General features: G+C 37.0%; 1 pseudogene; it reads left to right on the top strand.

The window, feature by feature from the left end:
- The first annotated feature begins 22,215 nt into the window (after positions 1–22,215).
- On the top strand, positions 22,216–23,190 carry LOC114687394 (annotated as a pseudogene).
- Positions 23,191–24,854: the final 1,664 nt, after the last annotated feature.

The following is a 24,854-nucleotide window of genomic DNA, read 5'->3' as shown; positions in this document are numbered from 1 at the left end:
TGTCAGTCTGTGGGTATCTGAATTTGTTTCCATCGGCTGCAGGAGGAAGTTTCTCTGGTCTCTAAGCAAGTCAGGGATATTTGAGTATAGCAGAATGTCATTAAGTGTCATTTATTGATACTTTCCTTCAGCAGAATAGGAGTATGTGGCTTTTCCCTAGTTCCATTGCCTATCCATTCTCAGGCTTTTGGCCACCCAAGTATCATTGGGTATGGGTTCCATTTCATGGACTTGGCATAAAGCTAAAAGTTGATATTGGTTGATTACTCCCACAAGCTTTGTGCCACTATTGTACAATCCGGTCTTGTAGGGAGGTCACTCTTGTAGGATGAAGGCTTTGTAGGTGGGTTTGAGTTTATCTTTCTTTTTTGGTAGTGTGCAGAGCACCTTACATTACCATAAATCCTTGTCCCTAGAGATGAAGGCTCTAGGTAGGCACCAGATAAACATGCCCATGTTCAGTGACTTATGTAGGTGTTGTCTTCAGCAATGGGACCTATTGTCAGTGTATGGAGAGCCACCAATAGCCTTGGCAGTAGCTTGAGTTGTTTTGGGTGTTTCCATAGAACCCCTTTGGCCAACAGCTCAGTTAGAGGGAACCCATTACCAGTACTGGAAGATTCATTTAATGAATAGAGATGTCCAATTGAGGCTCTGTCTTCCACATTATTTAGCTCTTTTGTTTAGACTGCCTTTATATATGTATATATGATAGGAAGCATCTTCAGTATTAGGTTTTCATTCAACCCTCAAATTGCCCTTTGTTTCAGCTATCACTCCCTGTACACACTCCTCATCCCCATTTGATTCTCTCATTCCAGGGCACCCCATGCCCCAACTGATTCATAACTATCTATTCTATTTTCCCTTCCTAGGGACCTCCATCCTTGTACTGTAGTCATTTATTTTTTACCTAACCTCTGTGGTTTAACAGATTTTAGCTTGCTTATGACTGACTTTATAAATAACCTTCACATAGAAGAAAATAATACTATATTTGTCTTTTTGCATCTGCATTACCTCACTCTAGAGGGTATTTTTTCTAGTTCTATCCATTTGCCTTTGAATTTCATGATTTCATTTTTTTCAAATGACTGAGTAATACTCCATTTCTTTATCCATTCATGTGTTAAGGATGTCTAGGTTGTCTTGGTCAATATTCTGTTGCTGTGAAGAGACACCATGGCAACTCATATAAAGGAAAACATTTAATTGGAGTGGGCTTACAGTTTCAGAGGTTTAGTCCGTTACCGTGGGGGGAACCATGCAGTGTACAGGCAGACGTTGCTAGAGAAGCAGCTGAATGTTCTACATCTAATCGGCAGACAGCAGGAAGAGGGGCTTTAGACCTAATTTGAGCACATGAAATCCCAAAGCCCACCCCCAATGACACACTTCCTCAAACAAGGCCACACCAACTCCAACAAGGCTACACCTCCTAATCCCCTGTCAAGTAGCACCACTACCTAATGACCAAGCATTCAAACCTGTGAGCTAATGGGGTCATTTTTATTCAAATCATCACATAGGTTGCTTTCAATTTCTGACTGTTATGAATAAAGCGGTAATGAACACAGTTGAGCAAGTGTCTTTGTAGTCTGATGAACACTTCTCTGGGTATATGCCCAAGAGTAGTACAGCTGGATCTTGAGATAGGTCAATTTTGATCTTCCTGAGGAGCTGCTACACTGATTTCCACTGATTTCTTTAGTGGATGTACAAGTTTGCACTCCCAGCAGGAATGGATGAATGCTCCTTTTACTCCACATTCCTGCCATCATGAGCTCTCTTTTCTTCTATTAATCTTAACCATTCTGATTGGTGCATGATAAAACCTTAAAGTACCTTTGATTTGTATTTCCCCGATGACTAAGAATGTTGAACATTTCTTTAAGTGCTTTGCAACCATCTAAGTTTTCTCTTTTGAGAATTCTGTTTAGATGTCCCTCATGTTTTAACTGTTTTTTTTTTTAAATGTCCAGTTTTTGGAGTTCTTTACCTATTTTGGATATTAGCCCTCTATTGGATGTGTAAATTCCAGCAAATTCTTTGCACAACTTGAAAGGATAATTTTCAGCTTCACATAAAAACAGAAAAATCTAAGATCACTAAAACACCACAGAATAATAAAAGAACTGCTGGAAGAATTGTCACCACTGATCTCAATTGTACTTCAGAGCGATCGTAATAAAAACAACGTGGTATTGTAACAAAAACAGACTTGGTGATCACTGGAATAGAAATGAAGGCCCGTAAGTACACACACCTATGGACACCTGATTTTTAGTAACAAGGCCAGAAATGCACACTGGAACAAAGACAACACTTTCAACAAACGGGCTGGTCAAATTGTAGAAGAATACAAAGAGAGTCATACTTACCATCCCACACAAAACTCAACTCCAAATGGATCAAAGACCTCAACGTAAGTCCAGAGCCACTGAATCGACAGAAGAGAAAATGGAGAATAACCTTGAAATCATTGGCACAGAAGAACACCATCAACACAGGCACTAAGACCAACAGTTGGTAAATGGGACCCATGAAAATGAAAAGTGGCAGGCTATAGCATTGGAAACCAAAATGTTTTTAATAACCAAAAATTTAATACATTGGTCTAATCTATGGTGTGAGATAATGATACAGTAATTTTTTTCTGTGAAATTATACCATGCTGATTATGAAAATTTAAAAATTTCAATTGTTGGCACAGAGATCATGTCTTCCACTCTATTAACCTTGTATGATTTTTTTTTACACAACAAATATCAAATGTGCCATTTTCTTCTTAATATATCAAAATAAGAAAATAAAATACTTCCAAAATCTCATCACAAGAAATTAAAATGCCATTATTCCTGCCTTCTAAGAAATTAATTGAGAGGGCTGTGGCTTTATCTCTGTGGAATCTTTTCTATGTCCTGGCTTGATTCCTAACATTGTGAAATAAAAAAAAAATGTAAAGTTGTAAAATTTATACAAAAGAGAATTTTAAAAGATATTTGCATAATATGAATTTTGAGCAAAAGGAATCAAATGTAGGTACAATCAATTAAGAAAACAATTCCCATCTTGCACCATCTCTACAAAAGACATGTTAGCTGGTTTGTATTTTTTATTACTGTGATACTTCTGACACTGAAGAAAGTTCTTACTTAAATTCCTTGATTTCATATGCTACATAATCATTTGAATAAAGTAAATTTTGAGTCAAAATTTATCATGCTGTTCTCAGTTTATTTTCTTAAATTGATAAAACTAGTCTGGCTACTTTTCAACTTTTCAAGCATGAAAGAGCCACAATTTCCATATTCTCATGCATATTTGGAAATTTTTTTCTAGCCTTGATTAACTCAAGCTTATGTAGAGAATGAGGCTATCTGCATATCTATCCTTGAAGTGTCCCCATGTGTTACCAGGGCCTACAGTTCCTCTCCAGAGGCAGTCAAAGAGAGGATGGAATGGAGGCTGTGAGCACGCATATGAATTAATGCCAGGGGAGGAAAAAGGAATGGGGCTGAGAAAATTTGGAATGTATTAGGGGGGATTCCCCATCTCAGCTGCCATCCCTTCTAACATGAGAACTAGAAAAAGATGACAGTACCAAAGTAAGGGACTTCAGGCAAACGTATTAGGTAAGTTTACCTGATACAACTGAAGAGAAAAAAAAATCAGAGTACTTAGTAAGGAAGTGCAGGAAAAGAGGAAATGCTGTGCTAAGATTTCTACAAGGATAAAAGCATTGTGCAGATGAGCAGGAAGGATTCCTGAAGCATGAAAAAGTAGAGACAGAAGCATCTTACTTCAAATAAACAGCCAGTTAGAAGAATTTGTGATTGACCCCCCACCGCTGCACTTCAAATCTGACTCCTTAGAGGAATATGCAAAGACCAGTTCAGTATTCAGATTAAATAGTGCCTAGCAAAACAAGGTGCACTATAAAAGAAAACAGCGAGGCTGTGCAAAAATTAAATTGGATCAATTAATTTTCGTATGCGTGTGAAGGAAAGATGAACTCTAAGTCAGTGGAGCAAGATTATCAAATCAAGGTCTAAAGAAGAAACTGGGCAAATACACGCCACTGGGGTTCCTCTTCAGGGCCAGTGCTGCTTCTCCAAGGATGTGCTTACATCATGTCAGTTATTTTAGAAGTACAGTGAACGGAACTTAATGCACACCACTAATGATGCATCATTACAGCGTTTGTAAAATTGCTGTTCGGAACACCTCAGTCTGGAGGCAGGGTCAGTAATCAACTGCAACGGGTTTGTCATGCACTGCAATTATGATGTGAGGTTTCATTCGTCTATAACTGCTTTTTCAGAGTCTTCAACTGTTAAGGAGGTTGAATTTATCAAAGACTTTTTGAGATGATCATATAACATTTTTTACCTTTGATTTTTATATCACTGTATCACATTAATTGATTTTCATATTATCTCACCGTTTTGTGTCTCTTGATTAAAATCAATTGGGTGGTTGGTATAAATAATACATATTCTACAATATATTAAATTATACATAATAATGACACTATTTTAAAAATAAGTAGTTGACATTATCTGCTAAGTATTCAAAATAGCTAAGTGTTCATCAGAATTTGAAGTCTACGCAGAAGTTAAGAGATGTACTGCAATATCACCACACACTTAAATGTAATATAAAAATAGTCTACAAAACAGCTAATGGTCGAGTTAGCATATTCGGTGCATGGAACCAAAGAGTAAAGAGATCTCCATGAGGAACAATAAGGTAAGAATGATGTTGATAGAATTCTGTGCCACCAATGATGCGTTGACTGGGGATGGTTTGTGTTGTGAGAATATTGAAGAATTAGAGCTTGTAGAAAGTTGAGGTTAATGTTTTACCGTACTTGTGACAGTTAATAGCCAGCGTGACAGTACACTCTAGCATACGATTTAATGCTCACTCTTTGCATATATGTAGAGCATATAGGAGAGCAAACTGAACTCTCTAGATCAAGCACACGTTGAAGTGATGCTCAGGGTGTGGTTTTCTACGGTGATAATCCCATTAAAGCAAAGAGAAAGTGAGAAGTTTCTGAAAAGGCATGTGGTAGTTAGAAAGTGACTGCCTTGTTCAAGCTTAATAAACAGCAGGCATACATTTAATGCTTAATAGGAAAATACAAAATATTACTTGGAGCTCAATTTTCCTTACTCCTTTCTTCATGTATCTGAACATCTATTTTATGTGGGGAAAATAAAACATAATTCTGTAAAGGTTTGTGGTTACATTTAACATGATTGCAATATACTGGAGATATATATATATATATCGTATATATGACTTTTCACCACTGAAAGCATTTCCTTTGAAATGAATGAAGTAGTAGGGAATGATTCCAGCTTTTGGCACAATGATGAGGATTAAATTCTTCCCAGGACAGTGCTAAATATATTCAAGGACAGCAAATCCAACATATTAGAAAACACAGATTTCAGAGTTCAAGCTGAATGTAACCCCCATTTAAATGGCATGCTTTCTGTTTCTCCTGTGTCAGTGATGCTAGACTCTTTTTCTTCAGTCTCACTCAGAGATGAAAAAGATTCATGCAGGAGAATTACTGACCACTTCAGCCTGCAGATAGCACAGTAAAGAAAATCTTTTGAGATCACTTTAGCAAAACCAGCCAAAATCTATCCCATTTCTTTAAGTCTTAACATATTGATGGCCAAAAATAAACAGCCAATGTTCCTGATATAGTCATCCATATTGTTCTTGCTCAGGATTGAACAATTCTTCAATGTCTCTTGGGTAATTCTATACAAAGGTGCCTGATCATTACTAGTAATAGGAGTCAAAATACTAAGGAAGCAGAAGCTTCCGAGCCCAGAGAAAATGTATTTTTGAAGATACAAGTAGATATGGTTTGTCCTAGTCTGTAAAAGATTCATCAGAAAGGTCCTATTATCCTAACAGTTTAAGAGCTAGTCAGTTAGCCCCCAAATACTTATTGAAAATGTCTTAGTAAGTATCTAGGATGTCAAAATGTTCCCTATACATCCCAGCTCAGAAAGTGTTTAGACACTAATAGACATTCTGTTTCTAACAAATTAAGGTTGGTGTCACTATTGTATAAGATATGGGAAGAACTGTTCAGACCTCAAAGTGTTGTCCACATACTATACATCAGTATATTTTAAAACAGGTATCAGCATTTCATTTCCTTTCGTTTAAAAAAATTGCTGTGAGTTTGAGGTCAGACTGGTCTACAAAGAGATTCTAGGACAGCCAGGGCTGTTACGCAAAGAAACCCTATCTTGAAAAAAAGTTACTTACACGTAGTGAGTAAATTATTAATAGACTCAAAAATAAAAAAAAAAAAAACTAAATAAAAGGAGTTAATTCTTTCATTTATGTATTTACTTTGTGTGGACTGCAACAGAAATAAAAGTGCATTTGTTTAGAGAAAATATATGGACTGAATTCAGATAGAATTGCAGTCTTTAAATCTTTGATACTCTAATGCTGAACCATGAAAACATCTCATATACTTGTATAAAAGCCAGCAGCTTTTCCACAGTCCTTGAGAGATGAACGAAATTCATCTTTGTCCTCCACGAGCATATTAACTCAGCAAATTCTTCCCAGATAATAGCTGACACTGAGCTACAGAGTTCCTAGGGATTGCAGTGTATTAGTCTGGGAAACAAAAGCCAGTCCCGATATGTTAGTTCAGCTGGGTCCCTCACTCAGCTCTGGCTCAGATGGAGATGCATTTACCCTTACTCAAGTAAGGACAATGAATTACCAGAGACAATGCTCTTTTCTTTTAGTATCTTCTAAAGTATGACAATTGGGTGCAGTTCTTCAGCTATCAGTCACTCTTGGGAACTTATAATTCATATTCTAAAAAGAAAGGTATATATTGCCTAGATGATTTAATACTTATCTGAGTGGTGCATTTTATTATAAAATGTAGCAATATCAGTTTATGAGCTTGTGAAATTATGTAATATGAAGGAAAATAGCTATACTGAATTATACCTGACTAAAAAAATATAAATCAGTCTAGCGGCGGAGGCGCACGCCTTTAATCCTACACTCGGGAGACAGAGCCAGGTGGATCTCTGTGAGTTCGAGGCCAGCCTGGGCTACAGAGCGAGCTGCAGGCAAGGTGCAAAGCTATACAGAGAAACCCTGTCTCAGAAAACCAATATATATATATATATACATAAAATTTAAGTACAAAAGATATTTGAGATATCGTATGGTTGATTTGCAATTTGCTTTTCCTTCCTTCCTTCCTTCCTTCCTTCCTTCCTTCCTTCCTTCCTTCCTTCCTTCCTTCCTTCCTTCCTTCCTTCCTTCTATTTTTGTTTTTTCGAGACAGGGTTTCTCTGTGTCATTTTGGTGCCTGACCTGGAGCTCGCTCTGTAGACCAGGCTGGCCTGGAACTCATAGAGATCCGCTTGGCTCTGCCTCCCGAGTGCTGGGATTAAAGGCGTGGACCACCACCGCCCAGCAAATTTGCTTTTCACACACACACACACACACACACACACACACACACACACACACACACACACACACACACACCCTGTAAATGATTCTGATCTGTGTTGTGTATCACACATACATGGAAGTATTAAGGCATGAAGTCTTCCACATTAAAAGATATATTTCATAAATTACCTACAGTATATATTTTGTTAATAATGAAACTTCTACCAAGATGATAATTAGACATATATATGTCACTCAAGTAAGGAGTTCTGTACATTTTAATGCTTTGGTATGTAGTGATGCTTTTCTGATCTTTTACTGCCACCTAGTGGCGAACTCAGGGGTTTGCCCCTTTTTTCTTTTCCTTTTTAATAAAGCTACTTTAAAACCTTTATATTTTGGATTGCCCATGTAGGTCACTTAATACACATGGAGCTGTGAGTAAACCAAGGCAGAAAGTTTGTGCATGCATTATATGGTACTTATTTATGACCTTGTCACTTCCATGATTTCTCAAGATTCCTTTTACTACATACAAGATGTAAAACTTTGAGGTTAAAACCAGCCGAATAAGACTGTCGTCCTTAAGTCAGAACTTCCCAAATAAGTTATGTGACATTGTGTTGTGAGGGTTAAAAGATCGTGGAGCTTCTATGTGTGGCCTCAGCATTATGCCAGTATAACTCTTATCTTTTTGCAGGAGTTTCCATGCACTTATAAGACATTGATTCATTTAATTATGACAAATCCTTTGGATGTCAATGTGTATGACGTGTGTGTTGCCTTAACAAAGCAAGTTACCAATAAAAGCAGGCAAATGCATTTGAGGTGTTCTGGAAACCTACCCCTTAGAGAGAGCAAATGAAAGCAGGTGCCACACACAGTTCTTCTTGCTGAACAGCTGTGCCTTCTTGAAGGAAGACGGGATTCCAAACCAAAGCAGCTGGAAGCAGTTTCAAAGCAAGCTCTCTTACGCAGAGAAGACTTGTTTCTTTGGAAATACATAAAGGTAACTAGATTAGCTGTATGTATCACTGCAAACTTTCTTTGTACGTAAGGACAATATTGACAGTTTAGTGTGCTTTCTCTGAAATGTGTGCCTATTTAGACGGAGCTTGATATTAGCCCTCCCACAGCTCAGCTGGGTGCAGGGTGCACTGTCTATTTCAAGTAAGGTAATGCATAGGAAACACTTCTGTGGTTTGTCATAATTTGCATCGAAGAGAATTTTTCTTTATAGAGTGAGAATTGGCTTATATAAACTTTGAAATTTCCTGGAATTTGGCTATAATTAACACCACATCTTAGGCAAAGGGAAGCAACCCATGGTAAAGGAGTTTAAACACATGGATGCATAAATTCATTAAGAGTCATTATACATTTTATTGAGAAAGTGCAGTTTACATTCAATCATACTTTCTACTGTATCAGGAAAAAATGATTATTGTATGTAATTAGCATCAATGACATACTTTTAGTACTGATAATACAGTATCATGCACATGCAAAGTATATATACACAAGAATGGATGGACTATTTACTTTATAGGAGGTAAACTCCCCAAATTTGTCTATGAGAAGCTTTGCTGTGTTAAGAAAAAAACCCACAGTGCAAATGCAGATGCATTTGTAAAAAATATAACTCTTAGGTACCTAAGATAGGGTAGCCACTCATTTTCAAAAGCTTTTTGTAGGGATTTTCAAGTCCTAGTTCTCTCTCTCTCTCTCTCTCTCTCTCTCTCTCTCCTCTCTCTCTCTCTCTCCCTCTCTCCCTCTCTCCCTCTCTCCCTCTCCCTCTCTCTCTATTTCATGTTATTTTTCATGTTGTTCTGGTGATTGAACACAGGTCATTGAGTACATTAAGCACGTAGTTTTTTATCAAGTTGCCACCCCAGACTTTTGTAGAGTTCTCATAACAAAGTTGTTAGTAATATCAAATCATTTGAAAATTAATGAAGAATCATCTGCAAATATTATATTTTACATTTTTTAAATTAATAATTTTGGAATTGTCATTGCTGTTAAATATGGAATTATTAGGAAAATGACAGAAACATATGTTTTCCATCATGGAAACCATACTTGCCCATTTTTAAACCTAGTGAAGCAAAATATCACTGTACCAGGCGTCCAAATGGTTGTTGAACATCCCACATGGCCATACACACTCCTGAGGATGTAGTACTCTCCATAACTACAACAGTGGTTGGGCATATAAATGTTTCACCAAGTCTATTGTGTATAGTTATTGTATTCATTTATGCAATCCATGGATCCTTTAGCAATATGTTTTCTAAACTGAAAGTGTATTTGTCAGAGGTGGATGGAGGGGAAGAATATTGAAAGAGATGGCGGAAAGGAGAGGCATCTCTGGGGCAGGTAGAAAGCTGGTGCAGGGGGATGTCCACAAATCTACAAGGATGTCCCCAGCTAAGACTCCTAGAAATAGCCGATATGTAGCCTGAACTGGCCATCTCCTGTGATCAGATTGGTGACTACCCCAATTGTCATCAGAGAGCCTTCATCCAGGAACTGATGGAAACAGATGCAGAGACCCACAGCCAGACATTAGGCTAAGCTCGAGGAATCCTGCTAAAGAGAGGAAAGAAGGGGCCAAGGGTTTCCCCAGAAACCCCACAGAAATGACTATCATGCTCATGGGAACTCACTGAGTTTGAACCAACAACCAGGGAGCTTGCTTGAGACTGAGCTAGACGCTATACATATATGCAACAGTTGTGTAGCTTGGTCTACTTGTGGGACTCCTAATGGTGGGAGCAGAGATTGTCCCTAATGCTTTGGCTGGCTCTTGGGAACCCATTCCTCATACTGAATTACTTTGCCCAGTCATAATACAAGGGAGGTGCTTAGTCTCGATATGCCATGCTTTGTTGATACTCATAAGAGGACTGCCTCTTTTTAAACAGAAACAGAGGAGTGGGTGGAGCAGGTAGGTAGAGAAGTTGGGGCAGAAAATTGGAGTAGAGGAGAGAGGGGGAACTGTAGTTAGGAAATAAAATAAATTAATTAAAAAATTAAGACACATTTCATCTCATTACATGTACCGTATGACTATTTAAAAAGACATAGCTTTAGAAGCAGGGTTATGTCTTTTCTTATAAACACATGAAATTATATTTTTACCTAAGAACAGTTATTTACTGATTAGATGGTCTACTTAGAGCTCTTAATGTATTCATCTAAGGAATAAATATAGCATTTAAAATCCTTGCATTTTAATCAAAGCTACAGTGAGATATCACTTATCTTTTCCTAGGTTAAAAAAAGCTGTACCAAAACAACAACAGCAAACTGAACTAGATAACATGTGAATTAAGGTGTGGAGGATGAGAGCCCTTGTACACTTTTCATGAGAATGTCAGTTTTTGAAATTGATGTATGAAATGCCAACAGGAAGACAATAGGGGCGTTTCTCACAATATCAAAGACAGAACTACTTCATGATCCAGAAAATCAAATATTAGGAATATATCCTGAAGAACTGAGATCCACATGCCACGTCTATACTCCTGAAGTGACATCAATACTCCTGAATACATCATGCCATTATTCACTGTAGTCAAGATATGAAAATAAGCCTGAGAGCAACCTGCTGATGAATGGACAAAGAAAATGAGGTACATATGCATAATGGTACTATTTATTCATTAAAAAAGACTGAAAGACGCAGGGTTGTCTCTCCAAGGGAAGACAAGTGTAAGCTGTTTTCTGCTCAGAAGGCTGCGAACAGATGTGGTTAATAGCCTGATGACCTTTGCACCATCTATGTGGCCAAGACCATACCTTATCCTCCCCCAGACCCTCATCATAAGCTTAATTATCTCAGTCAGTCTACATAACTTATCTTTGTGGAAGATGTCACATGTCCTTTATAAAGAGTTTTGATGTAGTCATGCCTTAAGATTTGTTGTACACATGGCATTGAGTTAATTATCATCAGGAAACCTTTTCACCAAATTGTGCTGTACTTAAATATTCCTAAAATAAACCACTTAGGATCAAACTCTTGAAGTTTGAACCTACGCTAACTACTGAGTTGTGTTGAACTGAATTACCTTCTCAGCTCTCGTGGATGGTTAATCTGTTGGTCATGGTAGTTGCAGAGACCCTTATAACCTACTAGTGAGAATTATTGTGAATCATTAAATATTTAAGGTATACTATGTAAGTGAGCTACTATAATGTATCTTTTGAAATATTTTTGCATTATTGTCTTTATAACAATAAATAGTGTGTAATAAAGAAGACAATATGGAGAATATCTAAAATCATAAAAAAGCAAAGAAATGTCAGTTTTTTAGAGAAACAATATAAGAATACTAGGAATTACATAATTGACATTGTTATCTTTGAGGGCTGGGATCATAGGTAAACTTAATTATTTTTTCTATATTGTTTCAGACAGATAAGTTTATAAACAATAATGTATTGGTACCTCAATGAAAATGTCTAATTAAATTCATCTGTTTACCACATAGGATAACTATTTCAAAATGAAGTCATTGGTTCCAGGATTATTTATTTAACATAGTTTTTAATAAAATACGAATAGAATCCTAATGACTGTCATTCACCATGGAAAAGCACGTGTGTTCTTGTGACAGTTGAGCTCAACCCTTGAAAGAATTAATATCTAAATGCAAGCCAGGATACATTCTCTTTGTTTCATGAACACTGCATATTTATAACAACTATAGATGGTGTTATTTACTTTTGTATTGTCATGACCAAGACACCAGAAATAGAAGGGATTATTTCTTTTGACTCACAGATTCAGATGGTTTGGTCTCTAATTGCTTGCTTCAATGCACTGCCAGGAAACATCATTGTGGTAGACACAGTTATCAGGGACTGTTCATCTAATAACACACAGGGGCAGGAAGGTGTTAAGGGCAAAATATCCACAAGAACTAATCCATTTCCTTCGTCTGTGTCCAGCCTCCTTAAGTTTCCAGAATTTCCCAAAATAGAACTATTAGCTGTGGAGCTAGGGTTCAATAGGTGCATATGTGAGATACATTTTATTTCATTCCATAGCATAAATAAATATTGAATACTTCTATCTGGTGTTGAACAGGTAAGGAAACTACTCATGTTTTGGAGCAATAGTTCCTAGGCTATAGAAAGAGGTTTTTCTACATAAAGATCTATGAATCCATACAGGTGCCAAGCATCTATAATGAAAATATGCATTTCAAGTTTTTGCACAATATAATTGAATTTAAATGAAGGGATCAGATTTGTAGTAAAAACAGTACAAACTAATTAATTGATATAAATTATGAATTATATTTTATTTTAAAACATCTTATTGGGTCTTTTTACTATTTTTATATGCAAAATGATATACATAAATGGTTACATTGTACTTATTATTCAAAGGTATAATATCAACATTTAATATTACAATAAGACTTTATGTTTAAAATGAAATATAATTAACAAACTATAGTTAACTTTTACATATATTCAAAATTGAAATTTTGGATCTCAGCATTGGGAATGGTAAAACAGAAATATAGCAGAAAAGCCACCAGTATTGAACATTTCAGAGGCTTCTGTTGCTTTGGATTCAGCTTTGGAAAACACAACATAAATGGTGGGAACTACAGGAAACACAATTCTTTAATTTTTTTTTTCGACAGGATTTCTCTGTGTAGCTTTATGCTTTTCCTGTAACTCGCTTTGGAGACCAGGCTGGCCTTGAACTCACAGAGATCTGCCTGCCTCTGCCTCCCGAGGGCTGGGATTAAAGGCGTGCGCCACCACCACCCGGCCACAATGAGACTCTTTACAAGAGGATGACATCATCTTTTTCACCTACAGATTAAAGTTTATAGAATACTATCATAATGATGGTTAAATAAAGAAGTTGTCCCTGAGAACTATAGGAAGCCTAGTTTAATTTAGCATCAAGGACTAATGTCCTATGAGCTGCTGGTACCATTTACACAAACAGGATCTGTTGTGTTTGTGTGTGTGTGTGTACATTATGTACAATAAACATGATCAACCTATCCCAGTTTTTTTCTGGGTTTGCTTATGTAATTTCAGCATGAAGACATAGCAGATGTTATATTTCCTTTGGGAATCTCATTCTCAATACTCTATGGTAGAACATGTAAATCTTATACACTGAATGATGAATGTTTAAATTAGAAAATTAGCAAAATCTTTATATATGGCCACTTATATGTAGTTTAAGTTAAATATTACAGAAGGATCAAGTTGAAGTCAAATGCCAGCAGGCTGTTGGGAGCAAGGCAGAGTGTAAAAGGCGATGTACATATGTGTTTTATTATGGTTTCTTTTAATTTGTGGTTGATGTTGATACTTATTCTTTTGCCCTCATGTCCTCCATTTCCTGCTCATACTGGTTTTCAGCTAGCAGGAGATGTGTTCCTGTCGTGCTGTGGTTTACCTCTGACCCTTTCTATGACTGTAAATTTTGTAATCTAAGTCAATTTCTCTCACAGCAGAAACTGCTGGTAAAATAGTTCATTTCAGAACAGAAAATTGGTTAAACTCTTCAATTTTGAGTGTCCAGGGGCTACATATAGGAAAGTGACTTACAAAACCCAAGCAAAGCCACTTCTGGTCTCAATATGACAGATGGACACATTGAAAATTCAGCTGAGATACAGTAGATCTTACAGTCAACAGACTCAATCTTGTTTTCTTACCACTTTTATTGATACTTACAATCCAAGTAACACTTTACAGGAAAATAAACTACTGGTTATTGAAGAAGTCAGATTATTGTACACCATAAAACATAGGGCATGGTAGTATGCATGTTTCTAATTTGTGCACTTACAAACAGCTATCAGGTAACCAAACGAAGCATAAGCTCTCTCTTGTCTAAAAGAGCCTAAGAGGTAATTTTGAGCTAAACTCTTGGACTGAGGCAATTTTTCAGATTTCCAACAAGTTTTTTTGTAACCTGCTTTCAGATTTATGTAGGAATATACAATGTCCAAATGGAGCTTGTTAATTTTATCAGCGCCTTAACTGATGGTCTAATTTTCAGGAGAAAAACGTGGGTGTTTATAATTGAAATGTGTGAGCTTTTCAGGATCAAACCCTATTTGAACTTCTGTCTGTTACCTGGGAGATTCCAATGACAGTGAGAGGCATAGAGATTTCAGTTTGATTTCTGAGAGAGAGCAGGCATGTGTTGGTTCTGCCAATCACACTGACTTAGACTTGGAATGAGGAAAATGAGGGACAGAAAGACAATACCTGAAATCTCAGCGATGCAGTAAAGGTTTCCATGAGCTCAATGTCCTAAGGCAGGAAGTGGATGGTATTTCTGGAGTTAGCAGTGTGCGCTCCAGAAGTCCATGGCTGTTACCAACAGCTTAGTGAACCAAGGTTTAGAACAGATCTGTGGTCCGGTCCCTGGGAAGAAAACTCAAGGGGGCTTATTCACCTTATCTGTTGTTGATAAGTCTTCGGCATCCTTTTAAAAATTTCACCCTGTGCCATACTGCTCCCAGTGGTTTTACTTGTCTTCCATTTAGAATCCTTTTCAAGTAGATCACATCAGGAAGAGAATGATTAGATATAAAAAGATGAGCAGAAATGTTGTCAGCTATGTAGTTTTAAAATAAGCTTGATGGCAAAAATCATATCACTTTTCACTACGTGTCATGAAGAACCTACTTTCAGTAAAGAGATGATTTAACTAGGTCATATGTAAGAAGACTAAATCAAGAGAACTTTTACAAGCCGGGGCCTGGGTAGACATGCTTACACATAAATCGACAGATGTATAAATGATTAATTATAATAGCCTCATTTCACTTGAAATATTAATCTAGTCACATAGCTCTCTTTTTACATTCAAGCCAGAAGCAATTGTGCTTTTATGTTTGTGTGCTTGATCCTCAGTTGAAGCTTTCAGATACCGAGTTTATTGTTACTCCTCTCAACAAGTCACATACAAAAATGACTATCATAATTATAAATGGTATCTATGGAAACAATGGAAACTGGTTAGTTAGAGGGGGGAAGGCAAACTATGCTTCAGTAAACATTTGTCCTGCCTAATATGTAGGGTTTTTTTTTTTGTTGTTGTTTTAACAATCATCACTTCCACAGAACAATATATCAAACAGGAATGCAATGGCTTTTGTAGCATGGACAAGAAACTCATATATTTAAAGGGACTGTTGAAAATAAAATTCTGTGAACTGGGATGTCAGCATGCCAAAAAGAAATGGAAGAAGTAGTTAAAAAATGACTAATGCATGATTCTGCCAAACGATTCTTAATTTTAAAATACTGAACAACTTGGAAAGTATATGTATACATGCACAGAACTGGAGTACAAAGAAATCCTATCTCAGTGTTTAATTTTATTTATAAATGGATTCTTATCATAACACATTTGAAATTATGTCTTATTTAGGGTTTAGTTAGGGTTTCCGTTACTGTGAAAAGACTCCATGACCACAGCAACTCTTATAAACAAAACATTTGGTTGGGGCTGGCTTACAGTTTCAGAGGTTTAGTCTATCATTATGATGGGAAGCATGAAGGGTGCAGGCAGACATAGTGCTGGAGAAGGAGCTGTATCTTGAAATTGACACTCAGCAAAAGGAGACTGTCAGCGCCACTGGAAGTTGCTTGAACATATAAGATGTCAAGGCCTGTCCCCCACAGTGATACAGTTCTTCCAACAAGGACACACCTTCTCCAACAAGGCCATACCTCCCAATAGTGCCATTCCCTATGGGCTTACTGGGGCACATCTTCTCTCCTCTCCTCTCCTCTCCTCCCCCTCCCCTCCCCTCCTCCTCTCCCCTCCCCTCTCCTCTCCTCCTCCCCTTCCCTCCTCCCCCTACCCTCTCCTCCCCTCCCCTCCTCCTTTCCCCTCCCCTCCCCTTCCCTCCCCTCCACTCCTCTCCCCCTCCCCTCCTCCCCTCTCCCTCCTCCCCTCCCCTCCCTCCTCCCCTCCCCTCTCCTCCCTCCCCTCCTTCCCTTCCCCTTCCCTCCCCTTCCCTCTTCCTCCCCTCCCCTCCTCTCCTGTCTTCTCTCTCTCTTTATTATTCATTTTACATACCAACCACAGATCCCCCTCTTATCCCTCCTCTCACTCCCCCATCATTTTCTTTCAAAACCAAGGTTCACAAGTCTTTCTCTTTACCCTACCTTTCTGAATGCATTTGTTGACTTTTCAATTTTGAGCCTCGTAGAGAATACAGAAGTATTTCTGTAACACAATGACTTAAGTTTGTTACCTCATTATATTTTACATATAGAAATTTTGATTCATTGTAAAGTATTACATTTGAGTGAAAAAATTTAAAAAGATAGTGAGTGAAATTTGTTGTTTCTTGGTTTTCAAGAAAGCCTAAGACTTTTTGATAGACTGCTTAGCAAGTGTTTTCTCTGCATGTCAATGCATACTTGAGATGCTTACCATTAAATACATTTTGGATACTTTTGGTTCAAATGGCTGTATATTCTGGCCTATACTCTTGTTATGCACAGATTATTAGAAATCCTGTATTTAAGACTTCTTCCTAAGTCAGTTATAAAAGGTCATTGAATTATCAAGTAAAATTCTTTGTGTATGCAATGAAATAGGAATTTTAATGGAACCAAGTTTTGGAAGTCAGTTCTAGTGGTCATAAATGTAAATTAGTGCATTGTCTATATTTATCATGAAACCTAGTTGTCTGCAATGCATACTGCATGATTGTAAAAGGTAGATTCTATAATTAATATCAAATTACTTTATTATTAATAATACTATATATTAAGTAATTATAATAAATATCATTGATAAATGTCACTTATTAAGGTAGAGGTTAATAAATAATGATTGATCAAAGAATTTTGATGTTTCAGTTAAACTTAAGTCCACTGTGTTAAAATATCCAAATATCTGGTTTAGCCATGTTTTTTTAAAAATAAAAGTTTGGTTGTAGATCTCTGCATCTGCTTCCAGCACCACCCTGAAAAACAAACCTTGAACATATTGGTCTTTGGAAAAAGTTCAACATTCAAACTGAAACATTAAGGAAATGAGTTCATCACAAAGACGCAAAAACTGATCTGTGTCTCTTTATTTGTTACTTCTGTGAGAACAAAACCTACAGTATCTACTGGTGTATTCAAACCATGATCATATACTTCACAGAAATTTCAAAGGCTTTATCGACTCTGAGGGGAGATCTTTAATTAAAGAACTAGAGCTAGAGCGTGGTTACTCTATGAATTTGGAACATAAATAACATAAAGTCGTAAGCAGGAATGTGAATTCCCTGTGTCTAAAGACAAAACCGTTTCACATAGACGCCCAGCATGTTGCTTTCTAAAGATCAAACAAAATTTTGGCTACAAAAATAAATTAATAAGTTATAAGCACAGATATCTCTACCTTTTATATTTGAAGCAGATATACTACAAAGAAGTATTGTTTCATGCACATTCCTTCCACCTCCTTTCTCTTTTCTTCTGAGTAAGTTTAACATTATGAAACTCCAAGACATACAGAGGAGAGATCTGGGTATGATATCAGTTTTTTTTTCACTCTTATAACTAGCTCCAAGTGTCTGGCACATAATGATGCTCAACAAATATACATGAAATAAATGAGTGAATGAAAACAATTCTTTCCAATCATGCAATAGAAATGAGTGTAGTGTTTAGTAACACTGGTCAAATACACTGACTTATTTCCCTGGAAGCTTCCATAAAATAGCAAAAAAATATCTACTGTGCAAGTGCTTCAGTCCCTATATGCCTGTTGATAGGACAGATGCCTAGCAGAGACAATATTCATGAGACCCTTGCACACAAGTGAAATTCATCCAAAAATATTAAGTTTGAAAAGGAAACCAAATTAGCATTTGTGAATATTCTCTTTTGACATTCTTTTTCTGTGGGGGAAACGTGGTTGAGTTATAAGTTGCTTTACATGAATTAATACAGTATTTGAAGATGGTGAGCATAATTGTGAATATTTTCTTAATATGAAGCATCATAAAAGTTAGGAGATTAGTATAAGGATTGTATATTGCTATTGCATGACAGAGGGGAGTGGATTATTAGTAAATATATTTTCTCACAGTTATATATGGGTTAAGAAAGACTAATAGTATTTGATAAAATGATATCTATCTTTACTATATGGATGGGTTCTTATTCACACAAATGAACTAAGTACAGTGCAGAAAATATCCTGTTGTCTGTTATTTAAATCTTCATGTTACTGAGTATTAGTTAATAACATTGTTTAATCTTGAGGTTATAAGCAGTTTTTGCTTTTTTTAATTTTCAAAACTTTCTAGATCTTTCTGCATTTTTCATTTGAGGAAAGAAATAGTATATGGAAAATATTTAGCTCTTTGTTTTGGAAAAACAATTGCCACATAACACAATACTTACCACATAAGTGTCATGTAATACACTAATGTGGTTACCAGAACAAAATAACTTAATTTTATTTGTTTGTTTTGTGTACATAAATATTTTCCACGTGAATAATTTCAAAATGTCTTCTGTTTTAGGCAGACATGCACAAACACCACTTTTTTTTTCTTTAGAAAATATTTAAGATGTCAGATTCCTTAGAAATCTTTGTTGAAGTATGATGAGGGGAAGTTTACTTGGTCGTTTAATCTAGCCAAATCTTATACCACAATTAACAATGCTACAACAACAATATTCTCACCTAGGAATGGCATTGTTTAAAGATGTGTGAACTGGAATATATCAGTATAACCCAAATATTAGCTACAGAGCTCTGACACTGGGGACAGTGATGATAATTGTAAGTTTTTAATGTAATAGTTTTACCTAAGACACCATCTACACATGCTTTGAATGACATTTCTGTCCTTCTTTTTCAAAATGTTGGGGTATTTCTGAGACTCTTAGCTCCTGCCAGAATTAAATGCAGGTATTTTTCCTAACTTTTCCCTCAAGAACCATCAAGCTTATGTGTGTGATGTTCTTAGAGCTCTCTGTTAAACTGAAACAGAATAAATCTGTCAAACTTCATAACACTTATTTGTGGCTGAATGTTGAAGTTAAAGAAATATTCATTGCTTTACAAACTAGAAATGTACTAGAGACATTGTAAATTTTTATTTTGCTCACATTCTGTCATTTTCATACATTAACTTTGGCTTTGTAACATCATTAGAGTTTAAGACGTTTATGTGACTTATGTTTGTGTTCACTTGGTAGTATTTTTGTAGGATTTTATATTATAGAAAATGCTAAAAGGAAAAAGAAAAACTACAATTGTTTTCAACATTCTTAGAAAAAAAAAACTAAGTATATCCTGAAAATGGGTCACTAACTGGCTTCAGATCCAAAAGAATTGGTATGGAAAAACCTCCTCAGATCAAGAGGTATGAAAATGAATGTATTTGCAAGAGAAAAAAAAGTTATATTTATAAAGAAATGTTGTCTCCTCAAGACTTTAAAATCTCATTCCCTGTTTTGCCAACAAGACAAATTTTTAGACTTGATGTAAGCATTTTAAACTCTTGTGATTTTCCACATGTGCCTAAGCATCAAAACAAGACCAAAAGATCGTTTCTTATTCAACATTTGCCTGCTGGTCTTTTAAGTATAGGACTTATTGTCATGTATAAATTTATAATATGCAAGATGAAAAATGTAAATAGTACATTCTGATCTCTGTTCCTAGGGAATTTTGTGAATAAATTTCCATTAATCTAGTGGTAAATATGCCCTAAAGTTGTATAATTCATACTCTTTCTGAAGGACTTTAATAAGAAATAATTTCCTAGTTTTCATTTTTTTTCCTTTCCCTGGTTTCATCGCCCTTCTATAGAAGTCTTAAATGTTTATATATGTACCCAGTTATGTATATTATAAACATCTGTTAAGTCAGTAGAGTGCATTGTTGTGTACTTGCTACTTCATAGGAAAAACTGAGCTCATTGCAGTGAAATGAAATTTAAAAACTGCCTACACATAAAATGCAAGAAATGCCAAACCTGACATTTTTTTCTCCTCTGACTAAATCTGGATACCAGTGGAGAAACTATAATTCATATTCTTTCACTTTTACATGAGAATTGAATATACATTGTGCAAATACTTTTAAGTGTCTGCCTTTTACTATACATTATCCTAAAAGGATAACTTTAAAAAGACAAAGCACAAGTAAGTAGTATATTTAAAAGAAGTTATTATTACTATTATTATTTTTAGTTCAAATAGATGCATCATTGAATAGAACTAACTCAATTGTACTGGAGGTTTATATTGGAAAGCAAAGTCTTGAGAAAAATGGAAATGCCAGTTACAAAATGACATACTGTGAGAGATATCTCAACATATTGGATGTTTTATTCAGGCTATATTTACATATATACACATATATGTTTGTAGTTTAAGAGATATTTTGGAAGTAGATCACATAGAATGATGGATTTTTTTCTGAGTTCCCTTGATACATGGGTTATTTTCCTTTGTGTTAGTACCACGTCTAAACTTACAAACTTTCTTTTGTGCTCTGCCTTTAAGTACCCTCTCAACAATGGCTAATAGCTCTAGAACAGAGACAGCTTCCTATAGATCCACTGTATTCAGGAATGGACTGAGAAAATGAATAAATAGCAGTTGCTAAGCAATTACAAAATGCAAATCATTTGATGAAAAAACCATGGTATCATGATGTTTTTTAGTAGCTTTAACAAAGTAGGTGAAAATAAATCTATGAAGTTGCAGTTTTAGCATTTTATCTTCTCTCTCCATTAAATCAATAAAGTTAGGAAAAGGCTACCATCATTTAATTACTATTCCAAGAAGTGCAACCATTGTCTCCTTCCTTCCCTGGCCATCTGGTAGGGTGTGGCTTCTTTCTTTTTCTTCTGTACTTTCTGATAGGACAGTAGGCGATTCTTATTTTCTTTTCAAAATCTTTGTTTCTAATTTTCTACCATCCATGTATTAACTAGATCTGACCCTGCTTAGCTTCCACTATCTACTTTTCCAAAGTACTTGGGTTTAGCTGTAGCAGGAATCTTAGAAGGGTCTTATTAATAAAAACAAACCTGGAGCCAGGTATTGGGGTGAATACTGGAAGATCAGAGAAGCAGAAAAAGCCACAGCTTCCTCACCTCCCCAGTTCCTCAGTTGATCCTGTTTCCTCAGACTGGAAGCTTCTGAGTCCTCATCCAAATGAATCTCAGCTGAACTGCTGCTGAAAAGCCTAAAAGCTTAACCAGCTAAAAGCTTCTAGTTTCTGGTCTTCACACCTTATATACCTTTCTGCTTTCTGCCATCACTCCCTGGGTTTAAAGGCTCATTTTCTGGAATTAAAGGTGTGAGTCACCATGCTTGACTGTATCCTTGAACACACAGAGATCCAGGTAGATCTTTGCCTCTGGAATGCTAGGATTAAAGGCATGTGGTACCATGTTTAATATTGTGGCTGTTCTGTTTTCTGACCCCAGATAAGTTTATTAGTGTGCACAATATTTTGGGGAACACAATACCACCACATTAGCCTCCAGTACCCACATGACAACTTGTGACCTTCTGTAACTCCAGTACCAAGGAGTCTAGGTGCCTTCTGAACTCAAAGGGACCAGAGGTACACACAGTGAACTTACATGCATGCAGGCAAAACATTCACTCATATAAAATAAAACATAGGCTCTCTGCTCCTCCCTATTCCAGAGACAGCTGCATCTTTTCATACAGTGCCAGCCTCGTTCCTGAGACACAATGGTGAAGGTCGGAGTGAACAGATTTGGCTGAATTGGACACCTGGTTACCAGGGCTGCCTTCCAGTCTTATAAAATTGAAATTGTTGCCATCAATGACCCCTTCATTGACCTCAACTACATGGTCTACATGTTCCAGTATGATTCTAATCATGGCAAATTCAATGGTACTTGTCATCAATGGGAAGGCCATCACCATCTTCCAGGAGCAAGATCCAGCCAACATCAAGTGAGGTGAGGCTGGTGCTGAGTATGTTATGGAGTCTACTGGTGTCTTCACCACCAGGAGAAGGCTGGGGCCCACTTGAAGGGTGGGACTAAAAGGGTCATCATCTCTGCCCCTTCTGCTGATGCCCCAATGTTTGTGATGGGTGTGAACCATGAGAAATATGGCAATTCACTCAAGACTGTCAGCAATGCTTCCTGTACCACCAACTGCTTAGCCCCCAGCCAAGGCCATCCATGACAACTTTGGCATTGTGTAAGGACTCACGACCACAGTCCATTCCATCACTGCCACCGAGAAGACTGTGGATGGCCCCTCTGGGAAACTGTGGCATGATGGCCATGGGGCTGCCCAGAACATCATCCCTGCATCCACCGGTGCTGCCAAGGCTGTGGTCAAGGTCATCCCAGAGCTGAACAGGAAGCTCAGGGGCATGACCTTCCATGTTCCTACCCCAAATGTGTCTGTCATGGATCTGACATGCCGTCTGAAGAAACCCGCCAAATATGATGACATTAAGAAGGCCTTGAAGCAGGCATTGGAGGGCCCACTAAATGCATCCTGGGCTACACTGAGGACCAGGTTGTCTCCTGCAATTTTAACAGTGACCCCCACTCTTCCATCTTGGATGCTGGGGCTGGCATTGCTCTCAATGACAACTCTGTGAAGCTCATTTCCTGGTACAACAATGAATAAGGCTACAGCAACAGGGTGGTGAACCTCATGGCCTACATGGCCTCCAAGGAGTAAGAAGCCCACCCTCGACCACCCACCACAGCAAGGACAGCAAGAGAGATACCCTTAGCTGCTGAGCAGTTCCTGTTCTATCTCAGAGCCTGGCTTAGGGAGCCCTATTCTCTTGAATACCATCAATAAAGTTCACTGCATCCATAAAAAAATTATTAAAGCCTTAAAATTTATAACTTTTCAATTTCTGTATAACATATAATATGTTTATTTTTTATTTCCCTCTCTTACTAAATATAGATTCTTTTCTCATATATAATTCCCTTTACTCCTCCCAGTTCCTCCCCACCTTGTCTCTCATCTGGATCCACCCTCCCTTTCTTTCTCTCATTAGACAATAACACAGTTCAAAGAGATAACAACAAAAATAACAAAATAAAACAAACAAAATGTAGCAAGCCCTATCATATTAAAGTTGGACATGGCAAGCCAATAGAAAAATAAAAGAGCCCCTAGAGAAGGCACAAGGATCAGAGACCCATTCATTTACACGTGTAAGGGTCCCATGAAGGTATGAAATTGAAAGCTATAGTAAACATGCAGAGGCTCTGGTGCAGACCCATATAGGCCCCATGATTATTATAGGATTGTCTCTGTGATATTTGCTCAGTTCTTTTAGATGGCCTTGTTTTCCTGGTGTCTTCTGTTCCTTCTGTCTCCCTCATTCCTTCTCCTTCCTTTTCCATGGATTTGATGAAGACATCTTATTTAAAGCTGTGTGTTTCAAGGTCTCTCTCTAATTAATGTCTGGCTGTGGGTCTTCACAGATTTGTTTCCATCTACTGCACAAGGAAGCTTCTCTAATGATGGATGAATGAGGTACCCATCTATGAGTACTGCACAGTACTTTTCCTTGTCATAGACACTAGACCATGGAAGTGAAAGTTCTAAAGTAGGCACCTACCAGCTCCAACTATCCATGTGCAGTGAGTTATGTGGGCATTGTCTTCAGCAATTGGGTCTTGCTACCAGTTTGTGGAGAGCAGCCACTTCTTCATGATAAAAGTCCTGAAGAGATTAGGAATACTATATCTAAACATAAGGAAGGCAGTTTTCCAGCAAGCTGCTATCAACTTTAAATGGAGAGAAACTCAAAGCAATAATACTAAAATTAGGAACAAGACAAGACTGTCCACTCTCTCCATGCATATTCAATAAGGTAATGAAGTCTTAGAGTAATAGGACAACTAAAAGAGATCAAGTAGATACACATTGGAAAGGAAGAAGTCAAAGTATCACTATTTGCAGATAATTTGACAGTATACATAAGTGACGCCAAAATTTCTATCAGGAAACTCCCACAACTGATAAACACCTTTAGCTAAGTGGTTGCATACAAGATTAACTTAAAAAAATCAGTAGCCCTTCTATATATAAATGACAAACAGGTTGAGAAAGAAATCAGGGAAAAACACCCTTCATAGTAGCCACAAACATTATAACATATTTTGGGGTAAATCTAACCAGGCAAGTGAAAGACCTGGAGGATACAAACTTCAAGTCTTTGAAGAGGAAACTGAAGAAGATATCAGAAGATGGAAAAATCACCCATGCCTATGGGTCAGGATGGGGAGAGGAAGGGAGAAAGGATTGAGGAAGGAAATTAAGGGAGAGACAGTTAGAATCTAAGGGCATTTTAGGGGCAGTATAGAACCTTAGTGCAGTGG

Source organism: Peromyscus leucopus, chromosome 12, assembly GCF_004664715.2.
Source record: "Peromyscus leucopus breed LL Stock chromosome 12, UCI_PerLeu_2.1, whole genome shotgun sequence".
NCBI classification, from domain to species: domain Eukaryota; kingdom Metazoa; phylum Chordata; class Mammalia; order Rodentia; family Cricetidae; genus Peromyscus; species Peromyscus leucopus.
Note: the sequence above shows the minus strand (reverse complement) of the source record. Positions and strands in the feature narration are given on the sequence as shown.